General features: G+C 39.8%; 1 long non-coding RNA gene across 3 annotated transcripts in view; it reads right to left on the reverse strand.

Moving 5' to 3' along the window:
- Nucleotides 1-27,324, reverse strand: part of LOC110363522 (uncharacterized) — a 114,663-nt gene that overhangs the window by 35,854 nt on the left and 51,485 nt on the right. For all 3 annotated transcript variants that reach the window (XR_010471681.1, XR_010471679.1, XR_010471680.1), the window contains exon 2: nucleotides 16,588-16,692. This is a non-coding gene — a long non-coding RNA (uncharacterized LOC110363522). The remainder of the gene's footprint in view (nucleotides 1-16,587; nucleotides 16,693-27,324) is intronic.

Consider the following 27,324-nt stretch of genomic DNA (forward strand, 5'->3'; position numbering starts at 1 on the left):
AAAACAATTCTGCCTGCTCCCGCTGCCTCGGAGCTCAGGAGCAGCTGTGGAAGCCAGCGAAATGTTGCAGTTTCAGATTGCACCAAGCTCAACCTGGTCAATCAGAGTCAGAGGTCCAGATACCAACTGGACACATAGTTCACAATTAAATGAGTGGCACCAGCAAACCCACCAAGGCAAAGAAGCATCAGAAGGCACTATTTACCTTATAAAATGGAGCTATCACCAGGTTACGGGGGCTGTTGCAAACGTTTTGCCCTCTGCAAAATGCTATATCCAATCTCATCACATGATGTGAGTTTTTTTCCTTCCAAGAGAAAAAATACTGGCATACAATGAGATGTGCACTGTTAGCCTTTAAGCTATAAAATATATATGTCATGATATCTTACATGATAACTAGGCTAGGACAATGATTTCAACACACTGTTATGGTCTTAAATTTACCAATGACTTTGTACTGCGAGCTACCAGAATATCTCAGCAAGTCAAAAATATTAAGACAAACTCCTAGTCCTATGTTCCACTCTATATTCAAGCCATAGCCTACATAATTTTCATTGTTAAGCAGTCTGGCTAGCAAGAGCCCTCTGATTTTGTCAGTATAGTCTATACTTATTTTTTAAAAGCAAATGTTCTATGATTTATTTCTCTCTCCTAAAAAAAGCATGATCATGAAATCTGCAATTTAATTCCTCTGCAGTTATATTTCTGACTATAGCCTAGAGTTCAAAATATTCTTTGACAACTATCACAAGTTCTACTGAGCATAGATCTGCTGCTGCTAAAGATTTCATGTGAAGTTGAATTTTAAGTACTAGAAGTAGATTAGCTTGGCAAATGGAAGTACTATTAGGCATTCAACAACTGTTCACACAGTCTGGAGCAGAAAAATTGAGCTGATGAAACCGACAGCTTGACAGTGAAAGAAAGAGCAGGAACACATCACCATTGTCGCTTTTTTTTTTTTTCCCCAGAGAGAGCTCTGAGACAGCAAACAAAGGAAATGTATCACCCACCAGCTAATAACAAAGAAAACAGGTTGGATTTATATTTAGTTCAAAACCAGTGCAGGCTAGCAACACCCGACCTCTGTGCACCAAAAGATTACTCTGGGTCTGATCCAGGGGATGGCAGAGATCCATGCTCACAGCAAGTCTCAATGACTTTTCCCTCAGTCAGTAATGAGCTCCCCTTTTTCTCAAGGCTTCAGACCTTAACTGAAAAGTTAAAATGCTGTAAAGAGGTTTTTTTTTGTTAGTTGTCTAAAATCCATTAAATACCTTGCATGAAGAAGCCCTCATGTTCAAAACCACTGAGACAGTGATGGATTTTAAGAGTCTAGCATTCAAAAAGATCTTAAGGATCTAGGCTTCAAATGAAGAAGACCTTTTTGTAGGCATCCAGAATTGCCTCTGTATTTTTGTGGTTATGGCATGAAAACTAACTGATGCACATGTGTCTCCATCTAAATGCAAATTAAATTCAATGAGAAGTATAACAGTGTGTAGCTCTTTGCCCATATTTTGGTCTACAGGCAGGTCATCTCTGATGACACTCAGATCCTCCTAACCAAGAAGCCAAACTGTCTTTGCAAATCGCACTAATAATAACAGAAAGTTTTCTATCACTAAAGAAACATTAACACTTAAAAATAAGTGTAACATCCCACCATGAGTACAAAATGCATTATCATTGAATATTTTTGGATGTATGCAAACTTTGCAGATTTATTTGCAGTTGAAATCCACCCCTCAAAAATTTTGGAAAAACCAAAACATTCCAATAGTTTGAAAGTAACCCAAACTCAAACTTTTCAGTTTGTCTTTAAGCAGCATTTTGCTACAATATTTGGAGGATTTTTTACTATTGCAGCACACTCTTTTTCCTCTGAAAACCAAAATATTTTGCAGCAAGTTTAGTATTTTTCTGGTGGAGGAAAGGACATCTATAACCAAAAAAATATCAAAATGCATCTGGTTTTGTGAACCTATATAATTTCTGATATGGGTCCAAACTTTTGGTTCCGCTGATATAATTAGCAGTGAAAAAGCTTTATTTGCAGATGAGAAATGTAGATTACGAGGTCCATCTGCTTTATTGAAATTCACAGACAAAAACACTATGCTGGACATGGAACTATGAAGCCAAAAATGTTAAATCATGCTTAAATGAAAGAAGGCAGGCCCAGGTATTCAAAACCAGAAGTGGAGGGTTACAGAGCAGGGATGAGAAAAAGCTCTTTGCCAAAGAAGGTATATGGAAGGAAAGAAGCGCAGAGAAGAACCAGGAGTATTATATGATCTAAAAGGTCATGTCAAAGGAGGTCAGGTACATCCACAAGATGAAGAACATGTTAAAGGCTCTACAGAAGACCTGTAGTGATGTAGTCACTACAGGTTGGAGAGCCTTAAAGAAAAGGAAAAATTTAAGCCAAGGAGAACCCACAAAGCATCCTCTCAATAATTACAAAGGATGAAGTCATTTTTAGCCCATAAGAGAATTAAATATGAGTGTAAAATGGAACTTAATGGAGATCTGTCCCTAAAAGAAAGAAATTGTGTTCTTAAAGTATCAGTTTGTTTGCCTAATGTTAGGTGTATATTTCAGAAGAAAAAAATGACACCTGAAAAAACAGTTTCTTCCAATTGACTTCAAGAGGAGCCTAATTTCTATAGCCTTCATACAGATGTCTGCAGGTTCAGCTAAACCATACCCATTCACCCTGACGGAAGAGTGTAAAGAATAGAACTACCTGGATTTTGTAGTTTTGAGTTTCCTTTTTTTAAAAAAGGCAGAATCATGTTTCTCTAGTAAGTTTTTGATTTTATATGTTCTTCAACAAAGGGTCCTTTGAAGTGGAAAATCCTTACTGTCTGCATGCAAAGGTCTATTTGTTTATATTGAATTAAAAAAGCTGACATGTCATCAACATTTTACATGCAACTGTTCAACACAAGTTTACCATAGACAGCTGTAAACAGGTCAGAAATCAATACAATGTAGATATGTTAATATCACCAGCTACTAATTTCTAAGTTAAGATTAAATTAAAAATACTTCCTCTGGATCTGTAGCAAATTGTAAGCCTTCATAATAAGGGTTGTGGATCTTCTTCTATGTTACACATAAACACCGTTTAATCCAAAAAATCAAAAGTTTTATTCATGAAATGCACCTAAGGCAGTGACAGTCAATAATACAAGTCTTTGTTTCTGTTTAAAACAGGTGTTGCACTAGCACTAGTAATAAAAATGTCTTCAATCCGGGTGGACAACATTCAGCTTTCCTGTTCTCCAAAAACACATCTTGAAGGGGTATTAGCTTCTATATCCAAATGTCTGGTCTCTACTGAGTTCTGCACTAGCATCATGACCTCATTTTATCTGTGAAGCTGATAATTGATTTCTCTTTACTGAAAGCATGAACGTTGCTGCTACCCATACTAGACTAGTCTGGATTTAAACTACCAGAAGACATGATGGCTATTTCTTAATCCTACTAACAGTTTTCCCAGCCATGCATTGCTTGTCCTTCCCCTTCACGTTTGAGATATAACTATTGTTGTGTGCTTGGGATATAGCTGACATTGCCTTAGAACCATGAAGAGTGCAATAATAACATTAGCAAAAGAGGTGTCATTAAGTAAAGAGATGCCTCTGCCTCTACACACTCATTTTCAGAATGGTTTAATTGAATTTGCTGAGATGAAGAGAGCTATTTCTGGTCATCTATTCAGTGCCTGTTGCCTTGGAAAAAAGTCTGCAATAGGATGCCGTAGTCAGTTTTAACAATACAAATGTGGAATGATACTACAAGGGTAAAAGGGAAGAGTAGGCTTGTGTAATTTTCTCTTATAGAGATATGTACTGCAGTACAAACAGATCACCACAAATGTAATGATTTCAAGATAAACTAGACATGCAAAACCAGCATAGATGTCCTGCCCCAGCAAGGACTATATTACAAAACCTTTAATCTCATATATATATTTTTCAATCATGCTGCAAATTCTGTCACAGGCCTATTGCCATGGCATGAGATGTTCCAGGAACATTCAACAGATTCCTCACCTATCTACTCTTGCTCACATTTTACTTTTCTCTGTGAAAAATATGTGTTATTTATGTTTCTTAAGCTAATGCTCGCTGACTTAAACGAACTTTCACTCATACCTAGCGAAAAAAAGGATAAAAAAGCCAAAATAACATCTCAGAAAATCTGGCCACTAACCTACTGTACAGCAAAAACAAAGCAGATATTTGAAGACATGCTCTTGCTTCACAGCCCTTCAGGCAAGATTCATTTTCCCAGCAGCTCCCCTTAAAAAAAAAAGTCTAGCCCCATTGCCAGAAGGTCAACAAATTCAGGCTATTTGAATTGGTGGTATGGAAATAATGCACTGGAAGGGAAAGAAACCTTATGCAAGAACTTCCCATGAGCAGCAATGGCTGGTTTATAGTAATATAAGGTATCTTGCTTGCCTGTGGACCTTAGGTGAGCCAGTGTTTTGCAGAGTAAAGCAGTACACCATGGCTACAACAGTACATTTGTTCACAGGTATTAGCTCCCACATACAACACTAGCTCTCAAACCCACCTTACAAAAAAAATCCATAATAAGCTTTAAATATTATCAAATGTACATGAAAGTAACCAAATGAAAGAACAAACAGCTTCCCCTACAGTACAACAGTAAGAAATGAAGCACTTCTCCTTTTGCTCCATAACCATGTGTTTTACAAACATGTTTGTATCAGCAAAACAATTGAAATTTTTTTCCACTATCCCAGACATCAGGTAGAAGTAGACACAGAAAGATGCTAAGTCAATGGAAATTCAAAAGTGCCCAGTACCTCACAGCTGAACCATGCTGTGCTGTGGGGTCTGACCTGTAGCAATAAAACCCTGCTTGTGTTTTGGATATTTACGTAGGCAGACACAAAAACCCACCATGAATAATAGATATCTCTGGGTTGCTTCTAAGACTAAGCTCAGGCTTTTCATGTATAAAAAATAACTCTGTTTCAGCACTGACTGTTCCAGCGACCTCCATATGACTTTTAATCAAAACTTATATGTAGCTTGAGCTTCAGAAATTATTTGATTTCTTCTCAGAAAAGAGTGAGACAGCTCTTGTTTCAATTAATATTTCAATCTCACAGCACACTGCGTAATCAAAAAATGTAAGAGACCCCTGTAATTTCAAAAAATTGAACTCAGTAATTAAAGATTAAAAATATCATGGAATCCTCGAGTGGCCATAGCAATATAAATACCCCTCAAGATACCATAGCAACACTTCCTCTTTTATTATTAAATATATTAAGTATCTTGCAGCTCATAAAATGCCAGTCAATGCAGGTATATTTTTAGCATCACTCCATAGAGCATTGATTCCTCTGCTGCTCCTCTTCAACTGAGCTTGTCATGTTGGAACACTAGAGGTCAGCCTCCCAAAGAAAACCAACCACTGCTCTGTTTTTAATCCATGAGGAATTATGGGACTTGGACTTAACCTCCTTCAGAAGCGTCACTGGAGATGCAGTGATCAGCAAAGTGCCGGGCTCCAACCACACAAAACCGTGCAAGGGCATCAGGCTAGGGGAATGGTTTTGTTCTTAAGCCAATCTTCTTTGAGCACTTGACTGATGGAGATTAAACCAGCTAGACAAATATTAATTTTGCATTATATTCCACAGACACCTGTGTGAAACCTACAGACCAGCTGTCAAGCATAGAAATAGAATAAACAAAGGCTTCTGATGTGTTTTTCCCAGGGCAGAGAATTCAGGTTCCCCTTTTTGGCCATCTTGCATCTACAGGAATTTGCAAAAAGGTAAAGGGGCTAGCAGCAAAGTAATTGTTTGCTAGAGGCAAAAAAATAGTAACTGGCCCATAAAGGGAAAAGCTGTGTTTCTTGCATGAAAAACAGAACAATATTTTTGTTTTCTTGCCTGTTATAATTAGTGCTGTTCCACTTACCAAGGATAAATCATGTACTGCCAACCTCGCCACCTACTAAGTGAAAATGAATGGATTTGGGGACAAGGGGAAAGGCAATGTATGCCATTTACCTCAGCTGTGGCTTTTGACACTCCCCTCAGTATTCACATATTCAAGTTTGTATGTTACACTGGATGCACAGACAACCTACATGGATGGAAAATGGTAGGATGTGCAGGCTCAGAAGGCAGAGATTCATGGGTCATAGTCTACCTGGAGATAACAAGCAGATTACCATCTGGGTCCATTCTGGGATCTATCCTCCTTCACATCTTCATCTATGACTTGGAAGAAGCCATGGATGTCACTCTCATCAAGCTTGCATGTGACACCACGTTAATGGTGGTGTCAGGGGAACCAGTTGATACATGCAAGGGCAGGGCTGCTGTTCAAAGGGAAAGGACGCAGGAGTGGGTCAACAGGAGCCCTGCGAAGTTCAACAAGGACAAATGCCATGTCCTGCATCTGGGAAGGAGGAACCCCTGACAATGACACAGGCTGCAGCTCTGTGGAAAAGAAACATTAGATCTTGGTAGACACCAAACTGAATGTGGGTCAGGAAGGACACCTGGCAGTGATGGAGACCAACAGCATCCTGGGCTGCACTTGTTACACCACATCTAGAATATGGCATCTGATTTGGGGACCTCCAGTACAACTCAGGCATCAATAAATTGGAACAAGTTCAGTGAAGGTTCACTGCGATGATTGGTGTCTGGAACACTTGCTGTGTGAGGAGAGGCTGAGGATGATGGACTTGTTCAGCTTGGAGAAGCGTTGGCTTTAGAGAAAGAAATGGCAGCCCACCACTATCCCTGACAATGTTACAGAGGACACAGAGTCAAGCACTTCACAGCACTGTGGGAAGGTGAGGGACAACAGGCATAAACTGGATCAAGAAGTGTTACACCTGGACACAAGGAAAAGCCTTTTTACCCTGGGACTGACAAGCAGTGACAGAGGTTGCACAGGGATGTGCAGGCTCCATCCCTGGATGATTCTAGGGCCCAACTGAACAAAGTCCTGCGTTGCCCAACTTCTCTGACCAGCTGATGTTTCTTTGAGATGGAGTTTCGACTACAAACCTCCAGAGATCCCTTCCAACCTGAATGGCTTTTTGACTTTCCATTTCATGATATGCTGTTTTAAAAGTCCATAAAGGACTTTCTCTTCTTTCATCTTAAAACTTGGCCACAAAATCACATAAAGTTTCCCAAATTGGGGGATTACAAATTAGGAGGTCTCAGTTCCGGTCCTCACTCTATCATTACTCTGCAATATGATTACTCCTTCTATTTCAGGTTGATTTGCTTTACACAAAGGCAAAGCCATATTATAATAGATATTGCTGACCTGTGCTTCTCATCTCAGGGAACAACATAAGCACTTTAAAGTGGCAGAAACCACTTCACCTCAACCCACAACAGCTATTCAAGAGCCCACAGCAACACTACACAAGACACAAGGACAGTAGGTGACGCAAAGCAATGAATCCATTAGAAAATGAAATATCAGTACAATATTAGGATGACTACCAGAACAAAATTACCTAAGCTGAAAATGGACCAGAACTCAAGGTAAGAAATCTGTTTTGACAAAACCAGCTATTAAGGTCTCAGATCACCAAGCACAGGATTGTACCTGCGTTGTCACACCACACCCCAGGAGCAGCTCTCTGGCAGAGCAGCAGATGCCTGCAGAGCAGCAGTGCAGAGGGGGGAAAAGCCCTGCTAAAGTCCAGGTTCCCCCCCACCTCCTGCCATCTGATCACCAGTCTCAGTTTTGATTACTTTGCTCAGGCCACCGGAATTACTGCCTGTGGCATTTCCTTTGTTTGCTTATTTTCTCACTTTTCTGAACAGCTTTTTAATCTCCAGCCATTTCACTCTCCTTCCTTCTCCCACAATTTGCCTTTTCCATTGCTGCTTTTATGCTCAATTAGCTCTCCATTCTCCATCCCTTCTCCCTAGGCAGGCATCACTGCACTAATTTCTCAGCCATAAACACCCCCATCACCTCCAGCTCTTCCAGAGCTAATGACCAGAACAGACCATGTGATGATGCAGGTGACATCTCACCTCACCTGTGAGCTGGTAAGACAAGCAGCAGGTCTTCTGACAGCAACAGCACATATATCCTCTAGCTGGCAGATAACCATCAGAACAGCTAAATGTTAGTGATTGCTTCCTAGTGTAACATCTAAATTTTTAGTCTCATGACTCAATGAAAATAAAGGTGGAATAGAGAGGGAGAGAGAGAGAAGAGATAAGGCTAAAAGCAACTATTTTCGTATGCAACTTATGTCTAAATTAGGATATGGGAAAGGATGAAGAATGAATAAATGGTATTTTATCCTCACATGGAAATAAAAAAATCTCCAATTCCACCCAAATGTAACAAAATGTTATTTTGCTGTCTTCCAGATCTCAGTAGAAAACAAAATCAGCAAAAATCCACTGTAGACATGGTAGTCTACATCAGCTAAATTGCCAGATGTTTTATTATAAGGAAACTGTATTTTTAGAAAGGCAGAAAAAAGGTTCATATTTTCCTTTTTTTGTACTCCCTTCTTCTCTCATTGTCCTGGTTTCAGCTGGGATAGAGTTGATTTTCTTTCTGGTAGCTGGTATGGTGCTGTGTTTTGGATTTAAAGTAAGAATAATGTTGATAACAGTTTAGTTGCTGCTAAGTAGTCAAGGACTTTTCAGCCTCTCATACTGGCCTGCCAACAAGAAGGCAGGGAGTGCACAAGAACCCGGGAGGGAACATAGACAGGACAGTTGGTCCAAACTGTCCGAGGGATATTCCATACCATATGACACCATGCTCAGTGTATAAACCTGGGGAAAGCTGGCTGGGCTGCATATCAGTCACCAGGTGGTGAGCAATTGCGTTGTGCACCACTTCATTTGTATATTCTTTTGTTATTAGTAATATAATTGTCATTATCTCTTCCTTTGCTATCCAATAAACTGTCTTTATCTCAAGCCATGAGGTATTATTTATTTTTAACCCTAACCTACTGGGGGTGGGGCAGTGAGCAAGCTGTTATGTGATGCTTGGTTGCCAGCTGGAGTCAAGTCATGACACTCATTTTACAAAAGCTTATTACTTAAACTATGCATTTGGGGTCAGAGGCATGAAAGCACAACTTCAGTGAGGCCGCAGTTCCTGAAATCCTCTACAAAGATGGGTCTTACTGATCCTGCCCAACAAAAGGGACAAACAGCACAAAAATGTTTCAGGCTTGGCAAGAAATTGCCTTGATAATCAGGTCTAGCACACACAGTGGGATCGTCTAAGAAAGGAGACTGAGAAACAGCTGTGGAAGTAGATAGAAAAAGGAGATAAAGACAGACAGGAAAGCACTACAAAGGACGCTTCCTCCCTCCCTGCATAATATAAGCCATGTATTTATGAAACACAGTGAAGGTCTCATTATGTTAGCTAGTAATGAACACTTAATTGTAATTAGCCACAGTTTCAAGCTGGAGGGAACAATTATTTTCATTACTGCTAATTAATGCACAGGATGCTGTGTAAGACTTGCCCATCGCCCATCCTAAAAAAGTGACCTCACCCACTTCATTGTTTTCCTCTTTTAATATGGAAGGTTTCAGCTCTGTCTTCTCTGCTGCTCATCACAGTCTCATCTCATTTATTCCTTTGCTTTCATTATTCCTTTCAAATTTTCAGGCTGTTCAATTTTTCTCCATATCACAAATGCAGCAAGGTGTTAAAGTACTTTGGCATTTTCTTAGCATAGGTGTGCAGTTCAACTAACATCAATGAGTTTCTCAGAACTGGATTTCAAAGAATTTCATTTTCGATTCAGTAGATATTTTACTGAAAATTGTCTTTTCAGTGCTTCCTCCCCTCTCCTAGGCATGTAAAAGAAAAACAACTCTTTTTTTTTTTTTGGCTAAATCATTGTGATTTCCAAAGTTATGCTGGGGGGGGGAAGGGAGGGGGAAGAGAACTAATCTTTTCTACATATGAGAAAAGTGTGATAATCAGATTAAGTTATTCATATGGACTAAAGATAGTTAAATATGGGGTATGGGGTTCTTCTTCTATAGATGTTTATTGTATGGCACCCAGAACTACTATCATGAAAACCATTTCCTGCATTTTTCTACTATTTTTAGTTTCTTATCTTCAAATCAGTAGTGATCTGCCATCCTCACTGAATCAATTATCAGCTCTTTCTCCTGCTGTCTTCTCCTGACAAACAGGAACTGGGACTATGGAGTCAGGTTCAGGTTCACATCTTTGATACCTTCTTGGTAGCATTTCAAAACATTTTGCTATATGATCAACCAGCAATTACCTTATTATTCCTCTTTGTCTTTGGGGTTGAGTAGAACTATTTCTAATTCTTGGGAAAGTTGATACAAATTTGGCTACGACATATTTCTCACCAGCTGTATTATTATAGCAGAAAATTATAGTCTTTTACCAAACCTAGCACATTTTGAACACTCAGAATGCAGGCAGCACTACTCAGCACATTTCAGCTTGGCAATCCTTTCAAAAATAAAATTTGAATTTAAAATGGGCCTTTCTTGATTTGTGGCATGATGACAGACCCATGGGGGATAGCTTTCATTCCTCTTTGTGTTTCATCTGAATTGTATAAACAGAAAGATTACATTGTCCAGAGAGTGTTTGTGAGAAATATTAAATCCACTGAAACAGTCATAACTCACGCACCTGCTTGGTACCATTTCAAGGCAAAAGGAGTCTAGGGTTCATAAGAATATACACACACACACACACACACACACATATATATATATATATAATTCAGTTAATGAAAAAACAAAAAACAAAAAACAAAAAACAAAAAACAAAAACAAACAAACAAAAAAAAAAACCACTGGGAAGGTCATAAGCCCTGATGTCTCAAGGCATAAGCCAGACTCTACTAATTAGAGTTTAGGAGGGCATCACCTTTCCTTACATGTTCATCTGAAGCATCTGGTACTGCCTGCTACTGTTGAGTATGGAGACCAGAGGAAATGGACCATGTGTTTAATCTAGTGCAATGATTCTGCTAGTCATATCCATGTAGGACAAACAGGAATATTGATCTCTGTCCTCATACAGGGCAACTAAATCCAGGAATATTAAGGTCTTTGGGAACCCTTCCAAAAATCTCACTACAGAAAGCTTACCAAAAAAATTATCATCTCTGTATGATTACTAAACAAAATTAATAACCATCCCTGACATAAACCTATGTCAGTCTCTTCTACACCATTAACTATGAGCACCAGACCTTGTGTTCTGTCTGCAGTAAGACTTTATGCAAATCATCAAGGCTGACACTGTTAAATAGGTTGGTGCTTGTCACAATTCAGGTCAACGAATTGTTGCATATTGAGCTGTATGGATTGCATAGTTTACTACTGGGAAACAGCACGGTCAGAGAAAACATTCCTCAGAGATGATTCAGCTCACTCCATTCAAGAACAACTGAGAGACCTACCTAAGGAGCATGTTTGGTTTCATAGTGTAGGACCTACCACTTTACAGACATTCAAATTTCCAGACAGACAAAAAGCCCTTGTGTGGAAATCAGTTCTCTGTTTTTCTCCACAGATTAAATGTTACCCTATGTGATAAACCCACAATAATATACTGTAATGTAGGTTAATATAAAATGTAATTTTGATATTTTGTGTTGCTTTCCTACTGCATTTTTACCTTGGCTTATGTTTGTTTGGAATGGTATTTCAAATCAGTTTTCCCACACGGCTGACAGTAATGAATAAAGAATCTCCAAAGACTCTCAAAAGAGGTATTTGAAATCCTTCATGAAAATATGCAGGTACAACAAAATAGCTCACAGCACTTGGGCTATTACCATGAGGCATGTTTAATATGACAGACTCATAGGAGCTCATCTTCTCCATAAGCAGGGATGGGAGAGAAGGAACACCAAGTTCTGTGAACACTTTGAAATAATGCTAGTTTTTGTAATCTACAAGATAGGAAGACCAAGAATATGCAGGTTCCCCTGGTGAAGTCCGAAGCAGATAATATATTCCCACTGTTCTTATACTTCTTTAATTCAAAGAAAAAAGAAAAAAAAATCCCACAAACAAACAAACAAACAAATAACACTAGTCACTGAAGATGCCATTAGCTTTCCCTGCAGCTTCTGAATGATTTTGTGATTTTGTCTTTAACAGGAGATAAAGAAATAACACATATAGTGAGGACCTAAACCTATCTCAAAGAAAAAGGCCTTTTTTGCAGTTTTTTCCATAGATAAGTCAGAAACCAGGATCTGTGAAATAAAGTCAATAAATCGAGTGACATAAAAAGAAGCTAGAACCATAAGCTGTGCTGCTATCATTCGTGAAGTGCAGTGCAGCGCTTCTTGCCCTCAATGCAGTAACACCAACATGTACAAAGCATCACAAGCAGAAAGAAACTTGGTGCTTTGGCTGCCTACTTGTGTGTTACTATACTGTAATACAATATATAAAAACATGTATTTACCACTATATATTCGTTGTAGTGACTACGTACTGTCTGGTAGAATGGAGAGAAATGCCCTGACGCACAAACTGGAAAACGACATTATCTGTCCCCTGTGAAAGCCCGTCATAAAGCTGCTGGAAGTCTGGATTGAAATAAATCTTGCAGCCCTGGACAGCAGAGCAGCTCCTCAGGAACTTCTGTGCCCTGCACAAGTCTCACCCCAACAAATGAGCACCTGCGGAGCCTTGCCAGGGTAACTTAAGATGGTGCTATCTGCCCTTCCCCTCAGTGGGAGGGATGCATTGGACAGGTGACAATGCCCAAGCGGCCACCACATGAGTCACAAGCATCTCAGTCTGCACCAGAGTGGAAAAAAAAAAAAGAGATTCAAACAGAAGCAACACATTTTGAATGGTAGTAGCAGATGAAAACGTATTTCAGTAACTGTCTGCTATTCTGCACTGGGGCCAACAGCTCTGACAGGAGGCAGAGGGGCAGGAGAAACTTATACTGCTATTGCCAGATACACAACGTCCATAAAAGTCTTAAAGAAGCCCTGGGCAAGACTTTGGTCTTCTGTGGCTCCCCAGACACTTTATCTTCCAAATTCACTAAACATCACTGTGACTCAATTAGCAATTTAGCCCATAAAATGGAAGAGATCTTTCTACCTGCAGCATGACTGTGAAGGGCAATAGATCTACTCCTTCTGACTCCAAGCAATGGTAATAAAATTAAGATTTTTATTTACTTTTTCTCTTTTTCCCCTTTATGAGAAAAGTAGAAAAAGGCAAAAAGCAGTGATTAGCATCAGAGAGTGCATCAGATCATGCAGCTTCTGAGAAAGACAGAATGACAGCTGAGATTACTCCCTCACTTTACACTGTTCTCACAGTGTCTCATGTTTATTTTCATACATTCAGGAAATGCAGACCTCTACAGCTGACATGAATTTTAGTTATGGAAGAAATCTTATTTTTGGAAGGACAACAACACAGCCTGTACTGTTCACAGGGTTCGGGCACTTAAAAGGAAACTGTACTCCTCAGGCATGTTAAGTAGTAGGGCTGGGCAAAAAACACAACAAAGTGATGAGTTTATAAGACTCTGGCAAGTTGAAGTACTAGCAAGCAAAGGGAGCCTGTGGGAAAATCTTCTGACGGGTACTCTTAAAAGCTGGTTACAGGCTAAAAGGGATCATACTATATATGGAGTTAAGATGGAGTTAGCTTGATTAATATCTTGCCAAACCAATTTAAAATTAACTAGTTATTATTAGCTATTGGGACAGCTGCAATAATACTGGCACTCATAGCCCACAATAATTCAGGAAAACATCATATAGTTTAAATTGTTACATACACAAGAATTCCTCTTAGTGATACCTACTATCTGCACCTTTTCTATGGTATTGTATTCATCTTTCCAGTGTCCTTCTGCTTCATGGCTTCATTTTTTCTGAAGCAGAGTGAGGGTACAGCTGATGACAAGTCATCCACATCCTGAGGCCTTCACTAGAAGGAGCGCAGTGTTCATGGTGCCAGTCCCTTCTTCCTCCTCAGTCCTCAAATCCACTAAGGGTCATTTTCATGTTTTCTTGATAGAGTTGGCTTATATAATCTTTCTTTCCTCTGGTTCCCAATTATTTGTTGTTTGGGGTTTTTTGTTGTTCTCCGTTAACCTCTACTCTGACTTTACCCAATGACAAGGCAGCTCTCCTGCAGTGACTCCTAAGTCACTGGCACCTCCAACACCAGCAACTTGCATTTTCACTCCACCACACAATCTTTTATTTTTACAGATGGTTGCTTGCCCTTACTATGAAATAAAGCTAAACTGAAGCCAAGCAATGCCACAGTCGCCTGACTGCTGGACAATCACAGCTGAAGTTGGCCTGGCTGAGGCAAGCCCAGAGCATCCCTTGCACCATTGTGCCAGTGACTAAAATCCTATTCACAGGGCCGTGACTGTTCTGATCAAGTCTTAGCTGTTGGATGTAAAGCTTTACAAGCTGGGAGACAACAGGTTCTTTTACAAAAAGTGCCAAAATACGTTACAATCTATGCTTTAATGAACTTTAGGGTAGGTGGGCCAATCTGCTCTGCAGTAGCAGCTCTTGTTCTCAGTGGGTTATTCAAAGTGGGTTACTCAAAGACAAGCTCTCAGATAACTTACTGCAGATCAAACTTAATTTTTAGCATCTACTCAGGGCAGCTGTAGACAAGTGACATGTATCAGGGTGAAGGTCTGGATTAAGGCCACCTTTGCAATCCCAAATTGCACTCACATCCTGAGGGGAGGAAGAGTTTTCCCTTACTTTGCCACTTCATACTGATTGTGCAAGCCACCAGCAAACCGTAGGGAAAAGAACTTCTGCTTACTGGAAAGTATAAGAGACTTCCCCAGGACCTGGAACAAGTTGGTCCTATCCAAAGGAATTAGTAACAGCTGGAGAGCAGATGAGGAGACCTGGCTCCAGTTAGAATATGTAGTCACTTCTGTTTATCAGCATGGCTCGGTACAGTACACCTTTGTGTCCTAGGCATTAAAGATTTTCTGAAGTGATCAGAACTCCCTCCTCACCCCAATAAGTGCGAGGCTAGGATTTAAGCACTATGAAGTTCGAACATTGTATTTTCACAGAGAACATGGTTGCTGTTCGACAAATGCCTCATTTTAGCATCCCTGTACTGTGTCTTTATATACCATTCTCTTTTAATTAAGCTATAAAAGTTTGTTGAAAGCTTAAATCTAGGTGAATAACAGTTTCCAGGGTAAACTTGGGTTGAAAAAATCCCAGTTGCCAGTCTGTAGATTGATCTCCAGTGACAGAACGACTGTGACCCCAGTTCTCCCAGGTAATTCTGAGCCTCACTCAGAGTTTAAGCCTTCCTGTTCCCCACCAGCTTTTGTAGATAATCATAAGGCCCTGTTATAGTCACAGCATTTTTTTTTTTTACTTTGCTAATCCGCAATAAAGGAGAAATAAAAGGTTGAATTTTTTTAAAGTGTTCAACACATAGAATTAAGTGCACAGTTAATTTAACAACGTCCTTCTAAGTTCCCCTGATGAAATCTAACAAAAACATTTACTCTTTATTAAGGAAATGTCCCTTGTCCTTCACCACAGGATTAGTCTAACTCATCTGTCTCCTCAGGATCTTACAGCTGTCTCTGATACAGAGACCTTTTAACTTGGTAGGCACTGTAAGATCTAAACCTCTTTCCTAGCAAATGGCCTAAATAATTCTATTCTGTAAGTTATGAAAGCTTAACTCATCTGCTTACAACTTTAAAGTGTTTGAAACCTTAATAAATAAGCCTTCTCTGGTTCCCCTGCATGCACTACGTTAACACGAGTGCCTCAGTGATCAGGTCTGCAGTGAGCTCCCACGGTCTGAGAAGGGATGTACATTCACTGCATTTTACTGCTCTTGCTGCAGCACTGAAGGTATCAAAGCAACATCCCTCACTGCTCATCAGCACCCTGACTGCAAGACCTTGAAAAAGGGACAACCTACACCACTTCCAAGTGAAATAACTAGGGACCTTTCTCTGTCATATCAGCTCAGTGTCACCTCCCTGGAAAATCCAACATCTCAACAAGATTTCTTTCTTAGTTTAGTGTTATGTATTTCATTTTGAAAGTGTTTTAGTTTGAAGTTTTTCTAAATTATCTTTACTGGATGATATGCATTGGGATCCTACAGCACATTCAAAGGTAAAGATGACAAAGAGATCAAGTTTTAAGTGTGTGTCAATAGAAGGCATCTAATTATTTTTAAAATAACTGTTGTCCTTCTTGATGAGGACTTCTGGCAGTACTGCTTTTCTGAGCATTTACACAGAACAGCAAAACTAACTCAAATCCTTTTGCTCTGTGATAATCTAGCTCCCATTCAGTTCCAAAAAATTGAGGATCAAACCTGCATTACCTCCTTTCTCCTCAGCGTAGCTAATACACCCTGAAATTCTTTTGAAAGCATCAGTCTTCATTGCCAGAAAGAACTAAAACCTCCTGTAGCGAGGGAGTTGGTGGCGGGCACTATTCAACACAGAATGAACTAACAGAGCCATTCCTCAGGCTTACCTCATTCAGATGTATCATCTGCTCCCCATGAAAACAGAACACATCTGGCACAACAGTTTATTGGCCTTTCATATCCTACAGGGTCAGCAAAACCTTCTCCAAAACCTAGGGAAAAATCATGAAACACAATTAAGGAAAAATCCCAAATGAATCCCAAAAGGAACTGAATACATTAATTTCCACTCATCTACTGATAAATCATAGTAATATTAAAGAGGCACAGCATACAGATATTTTATTTAAGCCATTATTTGAACTGGAAGTTATAGTGATTATTTTGTTTCCAAGGATTATTGACTGGGTTACAGACCAAATTGCCATACTGACAGCTTCAGCCACCTAAAAATTTAACCTGTGTTGGAATGGTGGTTTTCAGAAGACAAAAAGCTAAATTTACTGCTGAGTTATCTGCTAATTACAACAGCAAGGAATGCAGCACCAAAACTCAATGAACACAATTTGGCTTGAGGCACAAGGCTGACAGCCTCTGTCTCTCAAATCACCTTTCAGCAGATCAGTGTAAAGGCAATGACAGAGCCCAGCAGTGTCCCAGCTCTCCTGTGCCAGAAGGGAAGGAGCACCAAGAGGGAAATGAGGATATGAAAACCTCTCAGAGCTGACCTTTCCAGAGAGCCACAAGAAATAAAGCTCAGCCTCATGTGTTTGGCATCACAGATGTCTTATTATTTGATAAATCAGAAATAGGTATTTGCTCCTGATCACCAGTCCACTTGTATGATCACCACGATTGTCTCCTCCCTATCTCAGAATTAGACAAAGTCAAGCTGCTTCTTACAAAGCAAGAAAAACCATAAAATCTTATTTATTTCCACAGTATAACTGTCAGGGGGCAGCTCCCTAAGAAAATGGTGAGCCAAGAGCTATCAGTGGCCACAACACAGGCTGGGCAGTGAGGCCACTGATAGGGTTCAGCACCACAGCACCAGAGCTGGGCAAGCAGAGTGGGCTGGTGATAGAAGCGTGTCCTATCAATTGTCCAGTGATCATTAGGTAGATGTAAAGGACCAAGTCAGGTCCAAGGTCTGTTCAGGAAACCTGAACAATGATCCATGAAATGGTACTCTACAATATAGTAAAAGACTGGGTCTCTAAGGCTGAATTTAAATGAAGCCCCTAGGCCCACAGGCCAGGAGTCTCAGATGCAGAGGGGCAGAGCCATTAAGGCCTGTTGGTGACCAGGTGTGAGGGCCAACAGCAATCCCAGGAACACATTCTCAGCAAAGCAAAACCTTTCCCACAAGAACTCTGGGCTTCTTTCACATAACCAAGCTGAAACAAATTGCCAATTGATACAGAAATTCCTGAGAAAAGTTTTCCATTTAAAGTTTGATTCTTTCAGGTGTTATCAACTAAGAAAGACTGAAGTCAAGTTAATTACTCGGTGCAAACTGCAGACAAAACAAGTCTATATTGATATGCTGTTCATGAAGCCAGTTGGCCATTGCAGTCCTGCTGCTATAGATTGACTAGATCTGGTTCCAGGATCTTCAGGATAGACCTGCACATCTTAGAGACGGAAGCATGGGGTCAGCACCAGCGTGGAGCAGAATTGCCCCTGAGAGAGCAGGAGGAGCCATGTTGGGCCCTCCAGCCTGCAGGAAAATTTCACATAAATAATGCAGAATATCCCCAGGCTGTACAGTTTTCTCCATCACCTGTGCCAATCCACAAAAATAATCAGTGCAACAGACACATCTTTGTCTCTCCCAAGTTTCATTTGCAGTGTATTGTGCTCCAGAGCAGATGAGAAGAATGTCACAGTGTTAACCTCAGCTCAGGCTGGGGTCATTACTGTTCAGCTATTCCACTTTTCATTCAAAGGATAATTAAGATGTCCACCTGCCACCAGTAACTGCACCTTCACTATGCACCACCAAGGAGTTAGAGACTGTTACCACCTGCACCATTGCTGGGGTGAATCACATGAGTTCTCCCTCCTCTGCATTAGGCAAAATGTTAAAGTATCAGCCCAAATCCTTCAGACTGTTTGAAATAACTTGGAAAACTCTGCCTCCAATGGTTTAGTTAACACTTGCACAACGTGCTCTGCTGGCTGGGCTCTGGAGCCAGTAACCTCTGATGGAAAGAGGCTTATAAACAGTAGGGGCACAAATCTAAACTTGCTTCCAGCAAACTTTAGAAGAAGCCCTTTGCCTCTAAGCTCTGAAAGCAGAGATGAATTTCACTTCTGATTGAAGACTGCTGTTATGCTTTAGCACCTAGTGATCTCTGAGCAAGACAAAAAACTGATTAGAAATCAAGAGTTGGGCATTGCCTTGAAGTTAATGAAGTTAATTTATCATAGATCCTGCTTCAAGTAAAAATAACAGACTGTGTCTCATGAAAGACTGGGATAATGGTTGCTCTGGCCCCAGTCAGCACTTCTAGAGAGAACAGCAAAATTAGTGGTCAAATAAATGAAATGTACATTGTGATTTATATACAGCCCTGGGTAATATCATTGAAATTAGCTCCAGACATTATTTCTGCTCCTTAGGTAAATTATTTGAAATAAATGTCAGGCAAAACCTAATTCTTATATTAACTGAAATTGACCTGAGTAAGAATGCATTTCTATGGCTATAAACCTGGTAGGAAAACAAAAAAAAAAAAAAGAAAAAAAGGACTGCAAAGAAAGGTTAATGCATCATAATGCACAAGGTGAAGGAAAAACTCTAAACAACACAAAAGTTATCATCGTTAAGAATTTGAAGAATTTGGAAGGGAATAAATTAGGTGGCTTACTGAACACATTGAAGTTCCAGAGCCTACTGAGGGTGGAGTTTTGCTCTATCAAAGTCAACGCGACACTCACTGATCCATTCCCCCCAAAACACACATTATGAATGTCCACATCCTGTCATAATACACTACGGAAATAATCCAAATGTGCAAATTCAAGACGAAGTCAAGAAAATATTTAAGGTTCCAATGTTTCTTTGGATGTGAAAGTAACACTTGGAGTATGTACTAAAACAGGTAAGTAAGCAGTTTGTGTGGTTTATTAATATTCACTAGCTTGTCTACATAATAAAACAATGTCTCCAAAGTGAAAGCAACCAACAAATTATACTTTTTACTTTGCTAATCTAACAGAACAATAAGGGGAATGATGGTAAGAGATCATACTGAGCCCACAGGGAGATGTTATCTAATATTTAGCTCTCAGAGATATTAAGAACTGAAGCAAGAACACAAAGGATGTTGACATTTTGAAGCTTAACTTTGAGCTAATGTAAAACAACCATGGAAGTACAATTCTGCCTCACTAGTATATTGAAAAGCCCAAGAAGAAATAGTTAAGAGACAGAGGGTGTATAACTGAAATAAATCCTGGGCAAGTTTAAGGGCAGCAGAAGTTGATGCAGTTTAATAGAAATGTAAAAGCTACAAGCAAACATCTTCTAACAATACAACTACTCTCAAAGGTAGGATTGAGAGTTCTCAAATAAAAATAAGAAAAAAATTATAAAGTGAAACATTGAATTTCAAATTACAGGAATTGATCCAACTAACTGTTGAGGTATCTTAAGAACTACAGTCACCTCAGACAAAAGAGAGTAGAAAAAATTAAATCCCTGAAGGTAACAGTGTAGTACTGAAGCGGAGCAAAGAAAAAATAAAATACAAAGAATGCATATAGAGATGATAAAAACTTAAGGACCTGTAAGCCAGACAAGTGACTTGCAAGTGCTATGCAGAAGTGGCTTTACTCTTTTCCAGGTGGAAGTAGTTGTGAGTAGAATATGGTTAATCAATGTGGGGCAGTGGAGAAGAACAGGAGTGGGGAACATCAACTGAGTTAACTTCTTTCCGTTATTTTCCCATACCAACATTTCTTTTGTTGTTATTCTCATGCAGCCATACTTCCAAATAATCATCCTGAACAAGTTTGCTTTCTAAGACATGTAAGCACTAAAACCATAGCCATTTACTCCAATAGCAGTAGGATGTCTTCAGCGGCAGCTGTACAACTGAATGCTCTGCATCCAGTTGCTGCATTAAGACTGAATTTTTATATTTCATAAGTAACAACAGAATGTCCTGACCCTCACATCTCAAAAGTGCTGCTCTATTAAAAACTGGAGTGTCCTCCTAACTCCTTGGATGAGTTGTGAAAATTGCACTCTGCATGAACCAGAAAAGTATACTTAGAGATTCTGACATTCATATACATGCTGACATGAGGACTTAGACCATGTCTTAGTCAGCTATGAGAAATTCCTTGGTTTCTCCTTTTGTGCCTTACTCAAAGCAAAGTGCTCATCGTCATCGCTCATCATCATGCAAAAACCAAAAGTTTTTATGCCAAGAAGCACCACATATCAATACTGCTGGCTGTGATCTAGAGGTTCACAACAACTTGCATAAGGCAGACGCAGGGTGGCCAGCTCGCTAGAACAGGCTGACAGCACACTCAGCATTCCCAGCTGGTTCTGGAGCCACCAGGTTCATGGCTGTCCTTTCAAATGAAGGCTTCCTAAACAGAATCAAACTTTATTTCAATGGCAGAGACCCTTGTGCAGCAAGTCTGAGAAGCAGCACAGCTCTCCGCAGACTGATATTCCTGATAGGCAAGAGTGTGTGATGACTATCATGGGCTCCAGAAATGCTGGAAAAGGAAAACTAAACTCAGGAGCTCTAGCTCTGATGAGACAAAACAGCCTCTTGCAACAAGAATCAGCAGGCACCCATGAGAGCCACTCACACATCCTTTCTTATGCCTAATGTCAAGTAGAAGGCTAGGCAGAGCACCATCAGTGAAAAGGAGGAAAATAATATATATATTAAAAAAATATAATTTCACTGGCTTAGATGATTAAAACAAGCTTCCTGTATGGGAAGAAGAGCAAACAAAATGAAGGGGCTGAAGAGGAAGACAAACCTTATTGTTTATTTTGCCCTCATACTTGTTCTATCACATGCTTCTTCATTGCTCCTGTCCCACCAGAACTCAGATGAATGAAAGATCCAGCAAGAAGCTTAGGAAAAAGAGCACAGAGTAGTCAATGGCAGAGGTAAAGCAAGCAGACGACAAGGAGCTCCCTGCACTTTGGATAAGAGTCTGTTCACAGGAGAGGTCTCCAACATGAAAATGATTCAGATAAAGGAGGGGGGACAGTACTTCGTCTCTTATAGTAAAGTATAAAAAGCAAAAGCATGCTATTTTTTCAGAGTTTAAAGGTGGGTTGTAAAATAAAAGGTCATTTAAAAAAAAAAAAAATTCAACAGCCAGAAAGCAGACTTCTCCTTGCTCTACAGAGATATTAGGGCTGCAATTCAACGTCAATACTCAGGTTGTTAGCATCTGCTCAGACCCCTGCATTCAGTATACTGGTGAAAGGTTCTTGCTGACACACAGCTCTAGCCCAGGGTTGTTTCTGCTGCAATACTGCCTCTCTCCAGCAATCAATTTTCTACTCATCATCTTGTCTTTCCTGCCTTGTGGGCCTGGACTGTGCTCTGTGCATTTGGACATCTCTTCCAAGGTCCATCACAGATCACATTTTGTGGCAGATGGTCCACATTAACACTCCTCTCCCAATACTCCTTTGGAAAGACTGACTCATTTTGGAAGATTGTCAGATTTTTTGTATTTTCTAGCTTGTCTTTCCCACAACTGCATCATTGCCTTTGGAAGTAACACTTTCAGTACCTCTAAGCCTTCCCCTTGTGTCACATAACAGCTTTTTATAGAAGTCCCAAAACACCACTTCCCCATATCTCATACTGCAATAGCTACTTTCTATAGATATAGACAATATCCAAAAAAAAACCACATTGTCACAAATTTACTTGTATTTTGCTGTGGTATAAATAATCACTCTGGCATCACTTGCAGCACTAGGAATCTAATTTTCAAGTCTGAAACACTTCAGTTTAGCAATGTAAGACTCAAGAATATGTAGTCATTCTGAAGAACCGCAGCCTCAAATGGCTTTCTGTGGATACAGCAGAGTCACTAATATTCAGTGTCATTTGCTGAAAGTGTAAGGCAACTGAAGCATGGCCATCGGTAATTATAAAGATTGTCCTGTCAGTGAGAAGAAAAACATTTGATTCATACATCACCAGTTTCTTACAAAAATTATACCCCATTCATCCATGAATGAAATGGGAATTTTGCCTCAGCCAATAGTCCCCAATTCATAAGCCAGAAAGTACTTCCTATCTCTCTACCATTTAAAAGTGCATCCTTCAGGCCATGCTGTATCCACTTGTAGAAATATGCTCTTATCTGTACAGTATTAAACCCCCAATATTAGTGTGCGGATGCACCCTAAAGGAATAACTACCTAATAGCTGCTCCTCCTCTCTCTGGAACAAAAATTTCAGCTTGCTCATATCATGGAAACTTATGGACAACAAAACACCAAGGTCCTATTTCAAGTAGACAAAATTGTCTGAATTAGTTAGTAAATCCCCTTCTACAGGAAGGAAGGTTGTTTCCTAGAAGCTCTTTATAACCATCTGGGTTATCAACATATCTGAGCACTCAGGTTTTGTGTGCTACAGGGCCAAACGCCACAGCCATCCTGGCAGTGCTCATTTATCAAAGCACTAGAAAAATATGCTCAGTGTTACTGCGTCCACACCCCTATGACTCCTAATTTAAGATACTTACCAGTGTGATATTTTTGGACCCTTTTTCAAATGTGAATTTTTGGGGCAAATCTTGTATGGTACATTTCTAGGAAACAAATTATTCAGGTTGAGAGTCCTTTATGGGGAACGAGGTTATCAGCATGAGGCAGAAAAATAGCTGCACTCCACTGGAATAAGAGCTAAAAAAGCTTAAGATTGGACTATTTGGACTATTTGGGGCAGGCAATTCTCAGCTTGTAACTCTGGATATAAAATGTTACCAGAAAAGCTGAAATGAGTGAAATAATGTCCCCTCTGAAAATACCTTATGCTAGTGTCCAGGGTTTTGAGCTGGAACAATGCAGCATAGATGACATCCACATGTTCATAAAATATTCCCCCATTGGAGCACATTGTCACCAGCAGCATGCAAAGAAAAGTGTTTCTGAGAAAAATACAGAACCGTGGAGAGCTAAAGCCAAAAAAAAAGCATAGACCACCAACTCAAAAGAAGCAGATGATAAATGCCTTGCATTTCACATAAACACTGGAGGAAATAGTAACCATTGAAAAGGAACCAGGAGATTATGTTAATGTACTGCCACAGTTCCTACAGTGCACAGGGATTCCTACTCTGAAATTTCAGGTTTGAACATTGTTTGCTTCTCCACCTCAAAACACACACATTTCCTAAGTTTTTGACCTTCTTCAAGCCATTTCCAGAGAGTGGTTGAACCAACAGCTCTAATCAAGGTTTAGATGCACAATCCTGCACTCTTGCCCTTTAGAAGCTTCCTAACTGCTCGGGAGATACTATCCTCTGTCCCCACTCAAATTAATGTTACATCCAGTGCTTCCAAAGGAAACTTTCACTTTGGGTTCCAGCATATCTCTGGCACAGATTAAAGCCTGAAAAGCCATTCAGCAGATCTGAATGTATCAATAGAATGAATTGGTTGAAAACTTGTTACTTTGCTTCTAGAATACAAGCATAGGAGCAGGATGCTGCATCCTCCCTGGAACACCAAATCCCACAGCATCAACAGAAGTGTTCATTACTGCAAGTTCAGAAGAAATGAGGACTACAAGGCAGAGGAGAACAGTTCAACCAAACTTCATGTCCAATTAGCATGTGAGTAAAGCTTTTCTCACCTCTGCTACAAAAACACAGTCAATATCCATTTCTTTGCCACTTTGATAATAATTAGGCAAAGGGAATGCCTGTTGGTCCAAGACCTCTCACCCTTTTGTGCCTTTTGTGCATTTTTTTTAAGACAGACTGGCTCATCTGTTAATACTAAAGGCTGACAAGGGTTCCTGAGTGATGGTGGATAGAGGCAATTTTTCCTTTAATAGAAAGATACCTCTACTGGAGTATCATTCCAAAGAGGCATTCGTGGTTGTGGATCCATTTGCATTAGTGTAAAAATTGAAATGGCAAAGATTGCATTTCGGATACTAAATCCCTCCCCTTCTGTCCTAACTAATTTAAAACAATAATAGCAGAATAAAAAAGAATAATAAGAAGATAAGTGTGTGTGTACTGAGCAATGAAGCAAAGAAGTAGCTCAGAAAGGACTCACCAGAATCTTATTTGCCCTTCAAAATAGGTATAAAACTTTGACACCAAGGTATTTTCTGTATGACACATTTTGCAGCTTAAAGATATCTTACGAAAGTGTGCACTGTGGCAGAGGCTTCATTGTACAAGAGACAGGATCCCAGACTCAGAAAGCAGCAACTCTTCAAATTGAGATCACAGCTCTTTGTTCCACTTTCATTGACACAAATAGAAAATAAAGTTGCTGCACTTTTATTAAACCTACCAAAAGAATGTGGTGTCTTTCTGTCAACAATGCTCTGTCCTGAAAGGCAAAGACAATCTGGGCTTTTCCTCCCTGAAAAAAAATAGAACCAGAAATAGCTCTCTTTCTTTTACTCATTCATTAACTGTGTCTCATCATCCAAACCTTTTGACTTCTCATTTTCAAGATTCTCGAAATCACAATACTTTGGTAAAAATCACCATAAGGTTCTGTCTTCTCCAGGATGCAGGATTGTGTGTATATGTTTATAATTTGCTCCTCGACTCTTCCATACTTCTATTGCATTTCAAAGCAGTGAGTCTTTACACATAGCTATACCTCATGCCCTGTTTGATTATTTACTAATACTTCTCATTTAACTCCATTGTTGGATTACTCAAGACTGAGTTAAGGCAAAACATTCTCAGTTAAAGGCTCTGATTATTAAATTCCAGCAAAGAGCACAGCATGCAGTCCCTGGGACAAAGCCCTTGCATTGCCTCAGCAAGTTATTTTTGAAAGCTTTATTCTTAATGGTTTTATGGAAGATATTCACTCTTCTCTTTATTTCATTTTATAGGCTGTGTGTTTCTCACAGAGGTCTTCCAAATGTTTTTGAAAATACCTTGCCCCCATACTTTTCTTTAGTTATAGTACAGTTTGCTAATTAGTCTGTTCTTTCTTGGAAGTTAGCTCTTTGTTGTGGGAGTAGCTAATTCTGGAATTAATACTATGTGTCTATGGTACTGAATGACACACTGACACCTACGAACCAGGAGCATACTGCGTAAACAATGTATATTAATTGAAGGTGATATCAAAATAGAGGAAGCTGAAGGTAGAAGGGATCCGCGTCACTATTGTGTGACTTAGGAAAAGACTCCACAAGCCACCATTAATTCAACAGGGTGGGAAAGGAATAGAGACAGATACATGCATAAAGACAAAATTTTCTGATACAGAGGTCTAAGGTTTGTCTAATAAAAGTGGCTGTACATACACAGGCACACACACATATACAGACATTCTAGGAAATCAGTTTTGACTTTAAAAAAACGTAAATGGCAAAAATGCTAGTGTGGATACATGGCTGCTTGATGTACATTGGCTCCTACAGTGTTATAAGCACCTCTGTTTTAATATCTCCAGACAACTCTGAATGTAGCCTCATATGAAGGTGGAAAGTGGATTTGATTTGGAACACAAACAGAAAGCTTGAGTTTCTTGGCTGCAGTATTTTCTTCACCACAGACAGAAGTGATCTGCTCAATTCCCATTTTCCCTCACAACATCTTAGCTAAACTTTTTTTTTTTTCAGCTGGTTGTATAGAGCTTCTTACAAATCAGTGCCTTCCAGGAATAGATATACATATCTCCTGGAAAATAAAATACACATATATATGTATGCCATTTTTATGAAGAGAGAGAAGTGCAAGAGAAAGAACTGTGCTTAGGTAATTTAAAATGCTTGGAAATATGACCTGAAATCTCAGTAGTTACAAATATATTCTCCATTAACCAAATCACTATTAAAGATTTCAAATCCATATCATAAGTCAGTAAGCATGTCTCCTTCTTTTAAATTACACTAAAGTGAAAGTTTCCTAGGGATGAAACTCTTATCTCTCTTCCCTCTTCTCCTTCAGTAACACCTTGGCCAAGCTTTTCTTGTTTACACAGAACTAAATAGTTTCTTCTCGGCTAAACTGTCATGGGAGTAGCTAACAACTTCAGAGGGGTTTTGCTCAGTTCCTACTTGGTCAGAGCTTCAGGTTTATTTTGGGGAGTGGGGGGACTGTGCAAAATGTGGCTGATTGCCAACCAGCCAAAGGGATCTCCTCTGGAGAGCTAGGGTAGCATTGTGGCAAACAGTTATTTACTGCTCCAGGTCTCTTGCCACCCGCCAACTCTGACATGACTGTTGCAGAAACTCCAGCTTTGTCTCCAATCACCTCAGAGACTCCCTGGGCTGCCCAGAAGGCCCGACAAGCCTTTGTGAGGACAGAAGGTAAAATGAGCTCGCCTTGGCTAAAATCAGTACTGACTGATTGCAGCTTTCTCTAACTCATACCACTGTGAAATCGAACGGTTTGCAGGCTGTCCCCAGGATGAGGAAAAGAGAAGAAACCGCAAGAGGAAAAAGGCTTGGGAAGAGGAGAGTGAGCACCATGCAGAAAAGGAGGAAGAGAAGCAGTGTTTTGGGGGATAAAAAAACTGAAAAGATGCAAGAAGGTCCAGAGAGTCAGGAAGCCCAGGTTTGTACTAGACTCTGCTGCCCATCTTTCACAACTCTCAGCACTGCTCCAAGTCAGTCCAACTCACTGGC

The sequence above is a fragment of the Columba livia genome, chromosome 3 (genome assembly GCF_036013475.1).
Source record: "Columba livia isolate bColLiv1 breed racing homer chromosome 3, bColLiv1.pat.W.v2, whole genome shotgun sequence".
NCBI lineage: Eukaryota > Metazoa > Chordata > Aves > Columbiformes > Columbidae > Columba > Columba livia.